The sequence below is a fragment of the Triturus cristatus genome, chromosome 10, assembly GCF_964204655.1.
Source record: "Triturus cristatus chromosome 10, aTriCri1.1, whole genome shotgun sequence".
Classification (NCBI taxonomy): Eukaryota; Metazoa; Chordata; class Amphibia; order Caudata; family Salamandridae; genus Triturus; species Triturus cristatus.
The window spans coordinates 846,100,369-846,116,704 of NC_140593.1; the positions used below are offsets into that span (position 1 = coordinate 846,100,369).

General features: G+C 47.0%; 13 non-coding genes across 13 annotated transcripts; all 13 read left to right on the plus strand.

Moving 5' to 3' along the window:
- The first annotated feature begins 1,415 nt into the window (after nucleotides 1–1,415).
- TRNAP-AGG (transfer RNA proline (anticodon AGG)) lies at nucleotides 1,416–1,487 on the plus strand. Its single transcript has one exon. It is a non-coding gene; the product is annotated as a tRNA-Pro (tRNA).
- A 748-nt stretch (nucleotides 1,488–2,235) lies between these two features.
- TRNAL-CAA (transfer RNA leucine (anticodon CAA)) lies at nucleotides 2,236–2,347 on the plus strand. Its single transcript has 2 exons — nucleotides 2,236–2,273; nucleotides 2,302–2,347. It is a non-coding gene; the product is annotated as a tRNA-Leu (tRNA).
- A 938-nt stretch (nucleotides 2,348–3,285) lies between these two features.
- On the plus strand, nucleotides 3,286–3,357 carry TRNAP-CGG (transfer RNA proline (anticodon CGG)). The gene has a single exon. It is a non-coding gene; the product is annotated as a tRNA-Pro (tRNA).
- A 385-nt stretch (nucleotides 3,358–3,742) lies between these two features.
- Nucleotides 3,743–3,815, plus strand: TRNAV-UAC (transfer RNA valine (anticodon UAC)). Its single transcript has one exon. It is a non-coding gene; the product is annotated as a tRNA-Val (tRNA).
- Nucleotides 3,816–4,244: 429 nt separating this feature from the next.
- TRNAP-AGG (transfer RNA proline (anticodon AGG)) lies at nucleotides 4,245–4,316 on the plus strand. Its single transcript has one exon. It is a non-coding gene; the product is annotated as a tRNA-Pro (tRNA).
- Nucleotides 4,317–4,702: 386 nt separating this feature from the next.
- TRNAV-AAC (transfer RNA valine (anticodon AAC)) lies at nucleotides 4,703–4,775 on the plus strand. Its single transcript has one exon. It is a non-coding gene; the product is annotated as a tRNA-Val (tRNA).
- A 288-nt stretch (nucleotides 4,776–5,063) lies between these two features.
- On the plus strand, nucleotides 5,064–5,175 carry TRNAL-CAA (transfer RNA leucine (anticodon CAA)). The gene is made up of 2 exons: nucleotides 5,064–5,101; nucleotides 5,130–5,175. It is a non-coding gene; the product is annotated as a tRNA-Leu (tRNA).
- Nucleotides 5,176–7,891: 2,716 nt separating this feature from the next.
- TRNAL-CAA (transfer RNA leucine (anticodon CAA)) lies at nucleotides 7,892–8,003 on the plus strand. The gene is made up of 2 exons: nucleotides 7,892–7,929; nucleotides 7,958–8,003. It is a non-coding gene; the product is annotated as a tRNA-Leu (tRNA).
- A 2,719-nt stretch (nucleotides 8,004–10,722) lies between these two features.
- On the plus strand, nucleotides 10,723–10,834 carry TRNAL-CAA (transfer RNA leucine (anticodon CAA)). Its single transcript has 2 exons — nucleotides 10,723–10,760; nucleotides 10,789–10,834. It is a non-coding gene; the product is annotated as a tRNA-Leu (tRNA).
- Nucleotides 10,835–11,771: 937 nt separating this feature from the next.
- TRNAP-CGG (transfer RNA proline (anticodon CGG)) lies at nucleotides 11,772–11,843 on the plus strand. Its single transcript has one exon. It is a non-coding gene; the product is annotated as a tRNA-Pro (tRNA).
- Nucleotides 11,844–12,730: 887 nt separating this feature from the next.
- On the plus strand, nucleotides 12,731–12,802 carry TRNAP-AGG (transfer RNA proline (anticodon AGG)). The gene has a single exon. It is a non-coding gene; the product is annotated as a tRNA-Pro (tRNA).
- A 747-nt stretch (nucleotides 12,803–13,549) lies between these two features.
- Nucleotides 13,550–13,661, plus strand: TRNAL-CAA (transfer RNA leucine (anticodon CAA)). The gene is made up of 2 exons: nucleotides 13,550–13,587; nucleotides 13,616–13,661. It is a non-coding gene; the product is annotated as a tRNA-Leu (tRNA).
- Nucleotides 13,662–14,599: 938 nt separating this feature from the next.
- TRNAP-CGG (transfer RNA proline (anticodon CGG)) lies at nucleotides 14,600–14,671 on the plus strand. The gene has a single exon. It is a non-coding gene; the product is annotated as a tRNA-Pro (tRNA).
- Nucleotides 14,672–16,336: the final 1,665 nt, after the last annotated feature.

The following is a 16,336-nucleotide window of genomic DNA, read 5'->3' on the forward strand; positions in this document are numbered from 1 at the left end:
ACTTGCCCAACAATGGCCATTCTGGGAATTCAGCCACCCTGGGTCTCCCAGGTGAGTGTTTCAGTCCTGCGAGCCACTCATATAAATCTCGCCTGATCGAGCCTCATTGAGTGCTGAGTGAGCGTGTTTGAATCCAAGAATCAAACACCTCTTTCTTAGGAGCAAGAATTGGCAGGCCCTCCCTTGCTTCTGGGGTGGAAGTTAATGGGGCAAGGGTCCAGGACTTGCAGAGAAGTACAAGTGCCAGAAAGTGCCTGCAGTTCTCATCAGTGCCTTTTTTCTGCTCACTGGCAGCTAGGATATCGGCTGATCCCTTCCTTGCAAGAGTGAAAAAAACAACACCTTGAGAGAAAACATGACTTTGTGTGGCTCACATAGAGAGAGAGCAGCCAAATAGCACTGCTTTGTTTCTGAAAGACGCATCAGAAATTGTTCAAATTGCTGACAGGGGAATCAGGCTCGTTGGTCTAGGGGTATGATTCTCGCTTCGGGTGCGAGAGGTCCCGGGTTCAAATCCCAGACGAGCCCATGTTGTGGAATTATTTTTAGGCTGCTTATTATATAGGACCATTTCTTCTTTTCAATGCTATAAGACGCCGTGTATGGTGAGAAAGTTCCTTTCCCTGCACGCTGTTTCCCAGTTTTGGCGTATAGAATTTCAGTGCCGGACTTCTTTGCAACTGCTTTTCTGGGGTGGACCATCAGTGTAGGAACATTAAATTCAAAGTGTTTTTCTAGCGTGATTTCAGGTTTGGTTTTAAAATCGCCTTTTGGAATAAAAGTGGTCCTCGTTCCTTTCTTCCAAAGAAAGAGATCGGGTAAGGAGGGTCCAACGTTGAGCTTCATGGACATTGTCCCTTGGTCTGTGCTTTCCAGCCCACTACATGCCAAGAAGATTGCTGCAAGAGTATCTGTTTCTGTGGTGTAGTGGTTATCACGTTCGCTTTACACGCGAAAGGTCCCTGGTTCGAGACCGGGCAAAAACAGCAGCTTATTGCTTGCATTTACTCTCTCAACTTATAGGAAAGCTGAGATAATGGAAGCTGTCTATCCCTCACCAGCGTGACGTACTGTGCTCCAGGGGCTTCAGTGACAGCTCAAAAAGAGAAGTGACGATAGTTTGCGCCATTCGTTTGCACGTCCTTTTGTACTGAAGGGTGGGCCTACTTGATGAAAGCAAGGCATGAGAGCAGAAATTGTTTTATTGTCCTCACCGAGAGCTTACACCTAGAGCAGACAAAATGTCTGAAGGATGGAGGTATTTTCATTTCTTGTTCGATGACGGCCATGGAAAAGACAGCAACCATATTGCAGAAGAGAGCAGCATGTGCAGTTGCTTGCTTTGGGTGAATCATTCACCAACTCGCTGCCAATAACCCCCGGAGCCGGTGCAAAAGGTGACTCTTGTGTGCCTCGGCTCGTTGGTCTAGGGGTATGATTCTCGCTTAGGGTGCGAGAGGTCCCGGGTTCAAATCCCGGACGAGCCCTTTTTTAGAGGTAAACATACGAATCCTACTCAAAACTGACAATGCCTGACTATTTCTCATTACACTCGGCGCATTGTTGCACAAATTATTTTGAACCTCAGAAGAAAAACGGATATCCATGCTTTTTCTGCCTTCATGCTTAGTCTGTGTGTGTCCCAGGTGATGCTTTCCCAAGCTGTACTTGTTGGCATTTAGGCATCAGATATTTGTCTGGCGATGCCTGCATAAGTAAATTTTTAATACGTCTAATTGCAAGCATGTTGGCTGATATCTCTGCAGTTTTCACACTTGCTCCTCGCTTTCTGAGTGGCTGCTGATACAGCGGAATAGAAGTAGAGAGAATCCTTGAGAGGAACCTTGCTCTAACAGTAAAACACAGCAAGTTAATTTCTGTAGTGTAGTGGTCATCACGTTCGCCTAACACGCGAAAGGTCCCCGGTTCGAGACCGGGCAGAAACACTGTGCATGAGCTGCTTTTATGTGCACCCTCTAAAACCTTATTATCTCAATGCAAGCTTAAGAAGAGGCGGTCCATGAACCCAGCGAGCCGTGGGAAACTTCCTTTACTTTTCCAAGACGAAACAAAGTAATCCGCATCCATCAGTGGTCGCTCTTGTGCCTAGCTTTTTTTTTTATCATGCCATGTTGTATTGTGGGGCCTTTACACCTGTGACATTGCTGCGAACGCTGTAAGTGCAAACATTGGCAAGTGCAGACAGAAGAGTCAGACCTGTACATAGCCAGGGCTGTCAGGATGGCCGAGTGGTCTAAGGCGCCAGACTCAAGAGAGCTTGATCTTCAGTGCAACTGAGACTTCTGGTCTCCTCATGGAGGCGTGGGTTCAAATCCCACTTCTGACAGGTCTCTTTTACACCCTTAAATCGTCCTGTTTTTTTGCAGTGCATTCCCCACACACCACAATCTTTGCACGGACCTGTAACATATGACTAGAAATCCACCAACGATCAGGCTGGGCCCTCAATCACAATTCCATGTATTCCTGGAAGGGACACCTCAGGCACACCTTCCGTTAAATTTGCACTCCATCACACTAACTGCTGTGCTGGTTTCTCATTAAGCAGTTGATCCCATCTTTGTTGTGAGGCTCTCCTGCCACCTTTTGGGCGGAGAAGGCACTGTCCCTGCAACAACACAGGCAGACATGTTCAACAGGGCTTCCTGGTTATGTGGGAGGAGCAGATTGTCATTGGTCCCCCCTTGCGAATTTTAATTTACATAAGGAAGACAGAGAGGTAGCTGGGAGTAGGCAGTACACACGGACATTGAACGCTATCTTGTGATTTGCAGCCAATTCTAGATTGCGGCAGGAGGAAAGGAGGTGACTTGCCCAACAATGGCCATTCTGGGAATTCAGCCACCCTGGGTCTCCCAGGTGAGTGTTTCAGTCCTGCGAGCCACTCATATAAATCTCGCCTGATCGAGCCTCATTGAGTGCTGAGTGAGCGTGTTTGAATCCAAGAATCAAACACCTCTTTCTTAGGAGCAAGAATTGGCAGGCCCTCCCTTGCTTCTGGGGTGGAAGTTAATGGGGCAAGGGTCCAGGACTTGCAGAGAAGTACAAGTGCCAGAAAGTGCCTGCAGTTCTCATCAGTGCCTTTTTTCTGCTCACTGGCAGCTAGGATATCGGCTGATCCCTTCCTTGCAAGAGTGAAAAAAACAACACCTTGAGAGAAAACATGACTTTGTGTGGCTCACATAGAGAGAGAGCAGCCAAATAGCACTGCTTTGTTTCTGAAAGACGCATCAGAAATTGTTCAAATTGCTGACAGGGGAATCAGGCTCGTTGGTCTAGGGGTATGATTCTCACTTCGGGTGCGAGAGGTCCCGGGTTCAAATCCCGGACGAGCCCATGTTGTGGAATTATTTTTAGGCTGCTTATTATGTAGGACCATTTCTTCTTTTCAATGCTATAAGACGCCGTGTATGGTGAAAAAGTTCCTTTCCCTGCACGCTGTTTCCCAGTTTTGGCGTATAGAATTTCAGTGCCGGACTTCTTTGCAACTGCTTTTCTGGGGTGGACCATCAGTGTAGGAACATTAAATTCAAAGTGTTTTTCTAGCGTGATTTCAGGTATGGTTTTAAAATCGCCTTTTGGAATAAAAGTGGTCCTCGTTGCTTTCTTCCAAAGAAAGAGATCGGGTAAGGAGGGTCCAACGTTGAGCTTCATGGACATTGGCCCTTGGTCTGTGCTTTCCAGCCCACTACATGCCAAGAAGATTGCGGCAAAAGTATCTGTTTCTGTGGTGTAGTGGTTATCACGTTCGCTTTACACGCGAAAGGTCCCTGGTTCGAGACTGGGCAGAAACAGCAGCTTATTGTTTGCATTTACTCTCTCAACTTATAGGAAAGCTGAGATAATGGAAGCTGTCTATCCCTCACCAGCGTGACGTACTGTGCTCCAGGGGCATCAGTGACAGCTCAAAAAGAGAAGTGACGATAGTTTGCGCCATTCGTTTGCACGTCCTTTTGTACTGAAGGGTGGGCCTACTTGATGAAAGCAAGGCATGAGAGCAGAAATTGTTTTATTGTCCTCACCGAGAGCATACACCTAGAGCAAACAAAATGTCTGAAGGATGGAGGTATTTTCATTTCTTGTTCGATGACGGCCATGGAAAAGACAGCAACCATATTGCAGAAGAGAGCAGCATGTGCAGTTGCTTGCTTTGGGTGAATCATTCACCAACTCGCTGCCAATAACCCCCGGAGCCGGTGCAAAAGGCGACTCTTGTGTGCCTCGGCTCGTTGGTCTAGGGGTATGATTCTCGCTTAGGGTGCGAGAGGTCCCGGGTTCAAATCCCGGACGAGCCCTTTTTTAGAGGTAAGCATACGAATCCTACTCAAAACTGACAATGCCTGACAATTTCTCATTACACTCGGCGCATTGTTGCACAAATTATTTTGAACCTCAGAAGAAAAACGGATATCCATGCTTTTTCTGCCTTCATGCTTAGTCTGTGTGTGTCCCAGGTGATGCTTTCCCAAGCTGTACTTGCTGGCATTTAGGCATCAGATATTTGTCTGTCGATGCCTGCATAAGTACATTTTTAATACGTCTAATTGCAAGCATGTTGGCTGATATCTCTGCAGTTTTCACACTTGCTCCTCGCTTTCTGAGTGGCTGCTGATACAGCAGAATAGAAGTAGAGAGAATCCTTGAGAGGAACCTTGCTCTAACAGTAAAACACAGCAAGTTAGTTTCTGTAGTGTAGTGGTCATCACGTTCGCCTAACACGCGAAAGGTCCCCGGTTCGAGACCGGGCAGAAACACTGTGCATGAGCTGCTTTTATGTGCACCCTCTAAAACCTTATTACCTCAATGCAAGCTTAAGAAGAGGCGGTCCATGAACCCAGCGAGCCGTGGGAAACTTCCTTTACTTTTCCAAGACGAAACAAAGTAATCCGCATCCATCAGTGGTCGCTCTTGTGCCTAGCTTTTTTTTTATCATGCCATGTTGTATTGTGGGGCCTTTACACCTGTGACATTGCTGCGAACGCTGTAAGTGCAAACATTGGCAAGTGCAGACAGAAGAGTCAGACCTGTACATAGCCAGGGCTGTCAGGATGGCCGAGTGGTCTAAGGCGCCAGACTCAAGAGAGCTTGATCTTCAGTGCAACTGAGACTTCTGGTCTCCTCATGGAGGCGTGGGTTCAAATCCCACTTCTGACAGGTCTCTTTTACACCCTTAAATCGTCCTGTTTTTTGCAGTGCATTCCCCATACACCACAATCTTTGCACGGACCTGTAACATATGACGAGAAATCCACCAACGATCAGGCTGGGCCCTCAATCACAATTCCATGTATTCCTGGAAGGGACACCTCAGGCACACCTTCCGTTAAATTTGCACTCCATCACACTAACTGCTGTGCTGGTTTCTCATTAAGCAGTTGATCCCATCTTTGTTGTGAGGCTCTCCTGCCACCTTTTGGGCGGAGAAGGCACTGTCCCTGCAACAACACAGGCAGACATGTTCAACAGGGCTTCCTGGTTATGTGGGAGGAGCAGATTGTCATTGGTCCCCCCTTGCGAATTTTAATTTACATAAGGAAGACAGAGAGGTAGCTGGGAGTAGGCAGTACACACGGATATTGAACTCTATCTTGTGATTTGCAGCCAATTCTAGATTGAGGCAGGAGGAAAGGAGGTGACTTGCCCAACAATGGCCATTCTGGGAATTCAGCCACCCTGGGTCTCCCAGGTGAGTGTTTCAGTCCTGCGAGCCACTCATATAAATCTCGCCTGATCGAGCCTGATCGAGCGCTGAGTGAGCGTGTTTGAATCCAAGAATCAAACACCTCTTTCTTAGGAGCAAGAATTGGCAGGCCCTCCCTTGCTTCTGGGGTGGAAGTTTATGGGGCAAGGGTCCAGGACTTGCAGAGAAGTACAAGTGCCAGAAAGTGCCTGCAGTTCTCATCAGTGCCTTTTTTCTGCTCACTGGCAGCTAGGATATCGGCTGATCCCTTCCTTGCAAGAGTGAAAAAAACAACACCTTGAGAGAAAACATGACTTTGTGTGGCTCACATAGAGAGAGAGCAGCCAAATAGCACTGCTTTTTTTCTGAAAGACGCATCAGAAATTGTTCAAATTGCTGACAGGGGAATCAGGCTCGTTGGTCTAGGGGTATGATTCTCGCTTCGGGTGCGAGAGGTCCCGGGTTCAAATCCCAGACGAGCCCATGTTGTGGAATTATTTTTAGGCTGCTTATTATATAGGACCATTTCTTCTTTTCAATGCTATAAGACGCCGTGTATGGTGAGAAAGTTCCTTTCCCTGCACGCTGTTTCCCAGTTTTGGCGTATAGAATTTCAGTGCCGGACTTCTTTGCAACTGCTTTTCTGGGGTGGACCATCAGTGTAGGAACATTAAATTCAAAGTGTTTTTCTAGCGTGATTTCAGGTTTGGTTTTAAAATCGCCTTTTGGAATAAAAGTGGTCCTCGTTCCTTTCTTCCAAAGAAAGAGATCGGGTAAGGAGGGTCCAACGTTGAGCTTCATGGACATTGGCCCTTGGTCTGTGCTTTCCAGCCCACTACATGCCAAGAAGATTCCTGCAAGAGTATCTGTTTCTGTGGTGTAGTGGTTATCACGTTCGCTTTACACGCGAAAGGTCCCTGGTTCGAGACCGGGCAAAAACAGCAGCTTATTGCTTGCATTTACTCTCTCAACTTATAGGAAAGCTGAGATAATGGAAGCTGTCTATCCCTCACCAGCGTGACGTACTGTGCTCCAGGGGCTTCAGTGACAGCTCAAAAAGAGAAGTGACGATAGTTTGCGCCATTCGTTTGCACGTCCTTTTGTACTGAAGGGTGGGCCTACTTGATGAAAGCAAGGCATGAGAGCAGAAATTGTTTTATTGTCCTCACCGAGAGCTTACACCTAGAGCAGACAAAATGTCTGAAGGATGGAGGTATTTTCATTTCTTGTTCGATGACGGCCATGGAAAAGACAGCAACCATATTGCAGAAGAGAGCAGCATGTGCAGTTGCTTGCTTTGGGTGAATCATTCACCAACTCGCTGCCAATAACCCCCGGAGCCGGTGCAAAAGGTGACTCTTGTGTGCCTCGGCTCGTTGGTCTAGGGGTATGATTCTCGCTTAGGTTGTGAGAGGTCCCGGGTTCAAATCTCGGACGAGCCCTTTTTTAGAGGTAAACATACGAATCCTACTCAAAACTGACAATGCCTGACTATTTCTCATTACATTCGGCGCATTGTTGCACAAATTATTTTGAACCTCAGAAGAAAAACGGATATCCATGCTTTTTCTGCCTTCATGCTTAGTCTGTGTGTGTCCCAGGTGATGCTTTCCCAAGCTGTACTTGCTGGCATTTAGGCATCAGATATTTGTCTGTCGATGCCTGCATAAGTAAATTTTTAATACGTCTAATTGCAAGCATGTTGGCTGATATCTCTGCAGTTTTCACACTTGCTCCTCGCTTTCTGAGTGGCTGCTGATACAGCAGAATAGAAGTAGAGAGAATCCTTGAGAGGAACCTTGCTCTAACAGTAAAACACAGCAAGTTAATTTCTGTAGTGTAGTGGTCATCACGTTCGCCTAACACGCGAAAGGTCCCCGGTTCGAGACCGGGCAGAAACACTGTGCATGAGCTGCTTTTATGTGCACCCTCTAAAACCTTATTATCTCAATGCAAGCTTAAGAAGAGGCGGTCCATGAACCCAGCGAGCCGTGGGAAACTTCCTTTACTTTTCCAAGACGAAACAAAGTAATCCGCATCCATCAGTGGTCGCTCTTGTGCCTAGCTTTTTTTTTTATCATGCCATGTTGTATTGTGGGGCCTTTACACCTGTGACATTGCTGCGAACGCTGTAAGTGCAAACATTGGCAAGTGCAGACAGAAGAGTCAGACCTGTACATAGCCAGGGCTGTCAGGATGGCCGAGTGGTCTAAGGCGCCAGACTCAAGAGAGCTTGATCTTCAGTGCAACTGAGACTTCTGGTCTCCTCATGGAGGCGTGGGTTCAAATCCCACTTCTGACAGGTCTCTTTTACACCCTTAAATCGTCCTGTTTTTTTGCAGTGCATTCCCCACACACCACAATCTTTGCACGGACCTGTAACATATGACGAGAAATCCACCAACGATCAGGCTGGGCCCTCAATCACAATTCCATGTATTCCTGGAAGGGACACCTCAGGCACACCTTCCGTTAAATTTGCACTCCATCACACTAACTGCTGTGCTGGTTTCTCATTAAGCAGTTGATCCCATCTTTGTTGTGAGGCTCTCCTGCCACCTTTTGGGCGGAGAAGGCACTGTCCCTGCAACAACACAGGCAGACATGTTCAACAGGGCTTCCTGGTTATGTGGGAGGAGCAGATTGTCATTGGTCCCCCCTTGCGAATTTTAATTTACATAAGGAAGACAGAGAGGTAGCTGGGAGTAGGCAGTACACACGGACATTGAACGCTATCTTGTGATTTGCAGCCAATTCTAGATTGAGGCAGGAGGAAAGGAGGTGACTTGCCCAACAATGGCCATTCTGGGAATTCAGCCACCCTGGGTCTCCCAGGTGAGTGTTTCAGTCCTGCGAGCCACTCATATAAATCTCGCCTGATCGAGCCTCATTGAGTGCTGAGTGAGCGTGTTTGAATCCAAGAATCAAACACCTCTTTCTTAGGAGCAAGAATTGGCAGGCCCTCCCTTGCTTCTGGGGTGGAAGTTAATGGGGCAAGGGTCCAGGACTTGCAGAGAAGTACAAGTGCCAGAAAGTGCCTGCAGTTCTCATCAGTGCCTTTTTTCTGCTCACTGGCAGCTAGGATATCGGCTGATCCCTTCCTTGCAAGAGTGAAAAAAACAACACCTTGAGAGAAAACATGACTTTGTGTGGCTCACATAGAGAGAGAGCAGCCAAATAGCACTGCTTTGTTTCTGAAAGACGCATCAGAAATTGTTCAAATTGCTGACAGGGGAATCAGGCTCGTTGGTCTAGGGGTATGATTCTCGCTTCGGGTGCGAGAGGTCCCGGGTTCAAATCCCAGACGAGCCCATGTTGTGGAATTATTTTTAGGCTGCTTATTATATAGGACCATTTCTTCTTTTCAATGCTATAAGACGCCGTGTATGGTGAGAAAGTTCCTTTCCCTGCACGCTGTTTCCCAGTTTTGGCGTATAGAATTTCAGTGCCGGACTTCTTTGCAACTGCTTTTCTGGGGTGGACCATCAGTGTAGGAACATTAAATTCAAAGTGTTTTTCTAGCGTGATTTCAGGTTTGGTTTTAAAATCGCCTTTTGGAATAAAAGTGGTCCTCGTTCCTTTCTTCCAAAGAAAGAGATCGGGTAAGGAGGGTCCAACGTTGAGCTTCATGGACATTGGCCCTTGGTCTGTGCTTTCCAGCCCACTACATGCCAAGAAGATTCCTGCAAGAGTATCTGTTTCTGTGGTGTAGTGGTTATCACGTTCGCTTTACACGCGAAAGGTCCCTGGTTCGAGACCGGGCAAAAAACAGCAGCTTATTGCTTGCATTTACTCTCTCAACTTATAGGAAAGCTGAGATAATGGAAGCTGTCTATCCCTCACCAGCGTGACGTACTGTGCTCCAGGGGCTTCAGTGACAGCTCAAAAAGAGAAGTGACGATAGTTTGCGCCATTCGTTTGCACGTCCTTTTGTACTGAAGGGTGGGCCTACTTGATGAAAGCAAGGCATGAGAGCAGAAATTGTTTTATTGTCCTCACCGAGAGCTTACACCTAGAGCAGACAAAATGTCTGAAGGATGGAGGTATTTTCATTTCTTGTTCGATGACGGCCATGGAAAAGACAGCAACCATATTGCAGAAGAGAGCAGCATGTGCAGTTGCTTGCTTTGGGTGAATCATTCACCAACTCGCTGCCAATAACCCCCGGAGCCGGTGCAAAAGGTGACTCTTGTGTGCCTCGGCTCGTTGGTCTAGGGGTATGATTCTCGCTTAGGTTGTGAGAGGTCCCGGGTTCAAATCTCGGACGAGCCCTTTTTTAGAGGTAAACATACGAATCCTACTCAAAACTGACAATGCCTGACTATTTCTCATTACATTCGGCGCATTGTTGCACAAATTATTTTGAACCTCAGAAGAAAAACGGATATCCATGCTTTTTCTGCCTTCATGCTTAGTCTGTGTGTGTCCCAGGTGATGCTTTCCCAAGCTGTACTTGCTGGCATTTAGGCATCAGATATTTGTCTGTCGATGCCTGCATAAGTAAATTTTTAATATGTCTAATTGCAAGCATGTTGGCTGATATCTCTGCAGTTTTCACACTTGCTCCTCGCTTTCTGAGTGGCTGCTGATACAGCAGAATAGAAGTAGAGAGAATCCTTGAGAGGAACCTTGCTCTAACAGTAAAACACAGCAAGTTAATTTCTGTAGTGTAGTGGTCATCACGTTCGCCTAACACGCGAAAGGTCCCCGGTTCGAGACCGGGCAGAAACACTGTGCATGAGCTGCTTTTATGTGCACCCTCTAAAACCTTATTATCTCAATGCAAGCTTAAGAAGAGGCGGTCCATGAACCCAGCGAGCCGTGGGAAACTTCCTTTACTTTTCCAAGACAAAACAAAGTAATCCGCATCCATCAGTGGTCGCTCTTGTGCCTAGCTTTTTTTTTTTATCATGCCATGTTGTATTGTGGGGCCTTTACACCTGTGACATTGCTGCGAACGCTGTAAGTGCAAACATTGGCAAGTGCAGACAGAAGAGTCAGACCTGTACATAGCCAGGGCTGTCAGGATGGCCGAGTGGTCTAAGGCGCCAGACTCAAGAGAGCTTGATCTTCAGTGCAACTGAGACTTCTGGTCTCCTCATGGAGGCGTGGGTTCAAATCCCACTTCTGACAGGTCTCTTTTACACCCATAAATCGTCCTGTTTTTTGCAGTGCATTCCCCACACACCACAATCTTTGCACGGACCTGTAACATATGACGAGAAATCCACCAACGATCAGGCTGGGCCCTCAATCACAATTCCATGTTTTCCTGGAAGGGACACCTCAGGCACACCTTCCGTTAAATTTGCACTCCATCACACTAACTGCTGTGCTGGTTTCTCATTAAGCAGTTGATCCCATCTTTGTTGTGAGGCTCTCCTGCCACCTTTTGGGCGGAGAAGGCACTGTCCCTGCAACAACACAGGCAGACATGTTCAACAGGGCTTCCTGGTTATGTGGGAGGAGCAGATTGTCATTGGTCCCCCCTTGCGAATTTTAATTTACATAAGGAAGACAGAGAGGTAGCTGGGAGTAGGCAGTACACACGGACATTGAACTCTATCTTGTGATTTGCAGCCAATTCTAGATTGAGGCAGGAGGAAAGGAGGTGACTTGCCCAACAATGGCCATTCTGGGAATTCAGCCACCCTGGGTCTCCCAGGTGAGTGTTTCAGTCCTGCGAGCCACTCATATAAATCGAGCCTGATCGAGCCTGATCGAGCGCTGAGTGAGCGTGTTTGAATCCAAGAATCAAACACCTCTTTCTTAGGAGCAAGAATTGGCAGGCCCTCCCTTGCTTCTGGGGTGGAAGTTTATGGGGCAAGGGTCCAGGACTTGCAGAGAAGTACAAGTGCCAGAAAGTGCCTGCAGTTCTCATCAGTGCCTTTTTTCTGCTCACTGGCAGCTAGGATATCGGCTGATCCCTTCCTTGCAAGAGTGAAAAAAACAACACCTTGAGAGAAAACATGACTTTGTGTGGCTCACATAGAGAGAGAGCAGCCAAATAGCACTGCTTTGTTTCTGAAAGACGCATCAGAAATTGTTCAAATTGCTGACAGGGGAATCAGGCTCGTTGGTCTAGGGGTATGATTCTCGCTTCGGGTGCGAGAGGTCCCGGGTTCAAATCCCGGACGAGCCCATGTTGTGGAATTATTTTTAGGCTGCTTATTATATAGGACCATTTCTTCTTTTCAATGCTATAAGACGCCGTGTATGGTGAGAAAGTTCCTTTCCCTGCACGCTGTTTCCCAGTTTTGGCGTATAGAATTTCAGTGCCGGACTTCTTTGCAACTGCTTTTCTGGGGTGGACCATCAGTGTAGGAACATTAAATTCAAAGTGTTTTTCTAGCGTGATTTCAGGTTTGGTTTTAAAATCGCCTTTTGGAATAAAAGTGGTCCTCGTTCCTTTCTTCCAAAGAAAGAGATCGGGTAAGGAGGGTCCAACGTTGAGCTTCATGGACATTGTCCCTTGGTCTGTGCTTTCCAGCCCACTACATGCCAAGAAGATTGCTGCAAGAGTATCTGTTTCTGTGGTGTAGTGGTTATCACGTTCGCTTTACACGCGAAAGGTCCCTGGTTCGAGACCGGGCAAAAACAGCAGCTTATTGCTTGCATTTACTCTCTCAACTTATAGGAAAGCTGAGATAATGGAAGCTGTCTATCCCTCACCAGCGTGACGTACTGTGCTCCAGGGGCTTCAGTGACAGCTCAAAAAGAGAAGTGACGATAGTTTGCGCCATTCGTTTGCACGTCCTTTTGTACTGAAGGGTGGGCCTACTTGATGAAAGCAAGGCATGAGAGCAGAAATTGTTTTATTGTCCTCACCGAGAGCTTACACCTAGAGCAGACAAAATGTCTGAAGGATGGAGGTATTTTCATTTCTTGTTCGATGACGGCCATGGAAAAGACAGCAACCATATTGCAGAAGAGAGCAGCATGTGCAGTTGCTTGCTTTGGGTGAATCATTCACCAACTCGCTGCCAATAACCCCCGGAGCCGGTGCAAAAGGTGACTCTTGTGTGCCTCGGCTCGTTGGTCTAGGGGTATGATTCTCGCTTAGGGTGCGAGAGGTCCCGGGTTCAAATCCCGGACGAGCCCTTTTTTAGAGGTAAACATACGAATCCTACTCAAAACTGACAATGCCTGACTATTTCTCATTACACTCGGCGCATTGTTGCACAAATTATTTTGAACCTCAGAAGAAAAACGGATATCCATGCTTTTTCTGCCTTCATGCTTAGTCTGTGTGTGTCCCAGGTGATGCTTTCCCAAGCTGTACTTGTTGGCATTTAGGCATCAGATATTTGTCTGTCGATGCCTGCATAAGTAAATTTTTAATACGTCTAATTGCAAGCATGTTGGCTGATATCTCTGCAGTTTTCACACTTGCTCCTCGCTTTCTGAGTGGCTGCTGATACAGCGGAATAGAAGTAGAGAGAATCCTTGAGAGGAACCTTGCTCTAACAGTAAAACACAGCAAGTTAATTTCTGTAGTGTAGTGGTCATCACGTTCGCCTAACACGCGAAAGGTCCCCGGTTCGAGACCGGGCAGAAACACTGTGCATGAGCTGCTTTTATGTGCACCCTCTAAAACCTTATTATCTCAATGCAAGCTTAAGAAGAGGCGGTCCATGAACCCAGCGAGCCGTGGGAAACTTCCTTTACTTTTCCAAGACGAAACAAAGTAATCCGCATCCATCAGTGGTCGCTCTTGTGCCTAGCTTTTTTTTTATCATGCCATGTTGTATTGTGGGGCCTTTACACCTGTGACATTGCTGCGAACGCTGTAAGTGCAAACATTGGCAAGTGCAGACAGAAGAGTCAGACCTGTACATAGCCAGGGCTGTCAGGATGGCCGAGTGGTCTAAGGCGCCAGACTCAAGAGAGCTTGATCTTCAGTGCAACTGAGACTTCTGGTCTCCTCATGGAGGCGTGGGTTCAAATCCCACTTCTGACAGGTCTCTTTTACACCCTTAAATCGTCCTGTTTTTTTGCAGTGCATTCCCCACACACCACAATCTTTGCACGGACCTGTAACATATGACGAGAAATCCACCAACGATCAGGCTGGGCCCTCAATCACAATTCCATGTATTCCTGGAAGGGACACCTCAGGCACACCTTCCGTTAAATTTGCACTCCATCACACTAACTGCTGTGCTGGTTTCTCATTAAGCAGTTGATCCCATCTTTGTTGTGAGGCTCTCCTGCCACCTTTTGGGCGGAGAAGGCACTGTCCCTGCAACAACACAGGCAGACATGTTCAACAGGGCTTCCTGGTTATGTGGGAGGAGCAGATTGTCATTGGTCCCCCCTTGCGAATTTTAATTTACATAAGGAAGACAGAGAGGTAGCTGGGAGTAGGCAGTACACACGGACATTGAACGCTATCTTGTGATTTGCAGCCAATTCTAGATTGCGGCAGGAGGAAAGGAGGTGACTTGCCCAACAATGGCCATTCTGGGAATTCAGCCACCCTGGGTCTCCCAGGTGAGTGTTTCAGTCCTGCGAGCCACTCATATAAATCTCGCCTGATCGAGCCTCATTGAGTGCTGAGTGAGCGTGTTTGAATCCAAGAATCAAACACCTCTTTCTTAGGAGCAAGAATTGGCAGGCCCTCCCTTGCTTCTGGGGTGGAAGTTAATGGGGCAAGGGTCCAGGACTTGCAGAGAAGTACAAGTGCCAGAAAGTGCCTGCAGTTCTCATCAGTGCCTTTTTTCTGCTCACTGGCAGCTAGGATATCGGCTGATCCCTTCCTTGCAAGAGTGAAAAAAACAACACCTTGAGAGAAAACATGACTTTGTGTGGCTCACATAGAGAGAGAGCAGCCAAATAGCACTGCTTTGTTTCTGAAAGACGCATCAGAAATTGTTCAAATTGCTGACAGGGGAATCAGGCTCGTTGGTCTAGGGGTATGATTCTCACTTCGGGTGCGAGAGGTCCCGGGTTCAAATCCCGGACGAGCCCATATTGTGGAATTATTTTTAGGCTGCTTATTATATAGGACCATTTCTTCTTTTCAATGCTATAAGACGCCGTGTATGGTGAGAAAGTTCCTTTCCCTGCACGCTGTTTCCCAGTTTTGGCGTATAGAATTTCAGTGCCGGACTTCTTTGCAACTGCTTTTCTGGGGTGGACCATCAGTGTAGGAACATTAAATTCAAAGTGTTTTTCTAGCGTGATTTCAGGTTTGGTTTTAAAATCGCCTTTTGGAATAAAAGTGGTCCTCGTTCCTTTCTTCCAAAGAAAGAGATCGGGTAAGGAGGGTCCAACGTTGAGCTTCATGGACATTGGCCCTTGGTCTGTGCTTTCCAGCCCACTACATGCCAAGAAGATTCCTGCAAGAGTATCTGTTTCTGTGGTGTAGTGGTTATCACGTTCGCTTTACACGCGAAAGGTCCCTGGTTCGAGACCGGGCAAAAACAGCAGCTTATTGCTTGCATTTACTCTCTCAACTTATAGGAAAGCTGAGATAATGGAAGCTGTCTATCCCTCACCAGCGTGACGTACTGTGCTCCAGGGGCTTCAGTGACAGCTCAAAAAGAGAAGTGACGATAGTTTGCGCCATTCGTTTGCACGTCCTTTTGTACTGAAGGGTGGGCCTACTTGATGAAAGCAAGGCATGAGAGCAGAAATTGTTTTATTGTCCTCACCGAGAGCTTACACCTAGAGCAGACAAAATGTCTGAAGGATGGAGGTATTTTCATTTCTTGTTCGATGACGGCCATGGAAAAGACAGCAACCATATTGCAGAAGAGAGCAGCATGTGCAGTTGCTTGCTTTGGGTGAATCATTCACCAACTCGCTGCCAATAACCCCCGGAGCCGGTGCAAAAGGTGACTCTTGTGTGCCTCGGCTCGTTGGTCTAGGGGTATGATTCTCGCTTAGGTTGTGAGAGGTCCCGGGTTCAAATCTCGGACGAGCCCTTTTTTAGAGGTAAACATACGAATCCTACTCAAAACTGACAATGCCTGACTATTTCTCATTACATTCGGCGCATTGTTGCACAAATTATTTTGAACCTCAGAAGAAAAACGGATATCCATGCTTTTTCTGCCTTCATGCTTAGTCTGTGTGTGTCCCAGGTGATGCTTTCCCAAGCTGTACTTGCTGGCATTTAGGCATCAGATATTTGTCTGTCGATGCCTGCATAAGTAAATTTTTAATACGTCTAATTGCAAGCATGTTGGCTGATATCTCTGCAGTTTTCACACTTGCTCCTCGCTTTCTGAGTGGCTGCTGATACAGCAGAATAGAAGTAGAGAGAATCCTTGAGAGGAACCTTGCTCTAACAGTAAAACACAGCAAGTTAATTTCTGTAGTGTAGTGGTCATCACGTTCGCCTAACACGCGAAAGGTCCCCGGTTCGAGACCGGGCAGAAACACTGTGCATGAGCTGCTTTTATGTGCACCCTCTAAAACCTTATTATCTCAATGCAAGCTTAAGAAGAGGCGGTCCATGAACCCAGCGAGCCGTGGGAAACTTCCTTTACTTTTCCAAGACGAAACAAAGTAATCCGCATCCATCAGTGGTCGCTCTTGTGCCTAGCTTTTTTTTTTTATCATGCCATGTTGTATTGTGGGGCCTTTACACCTGTGACATTGCTGCGAACGCTGTAAGTGCAAACATTG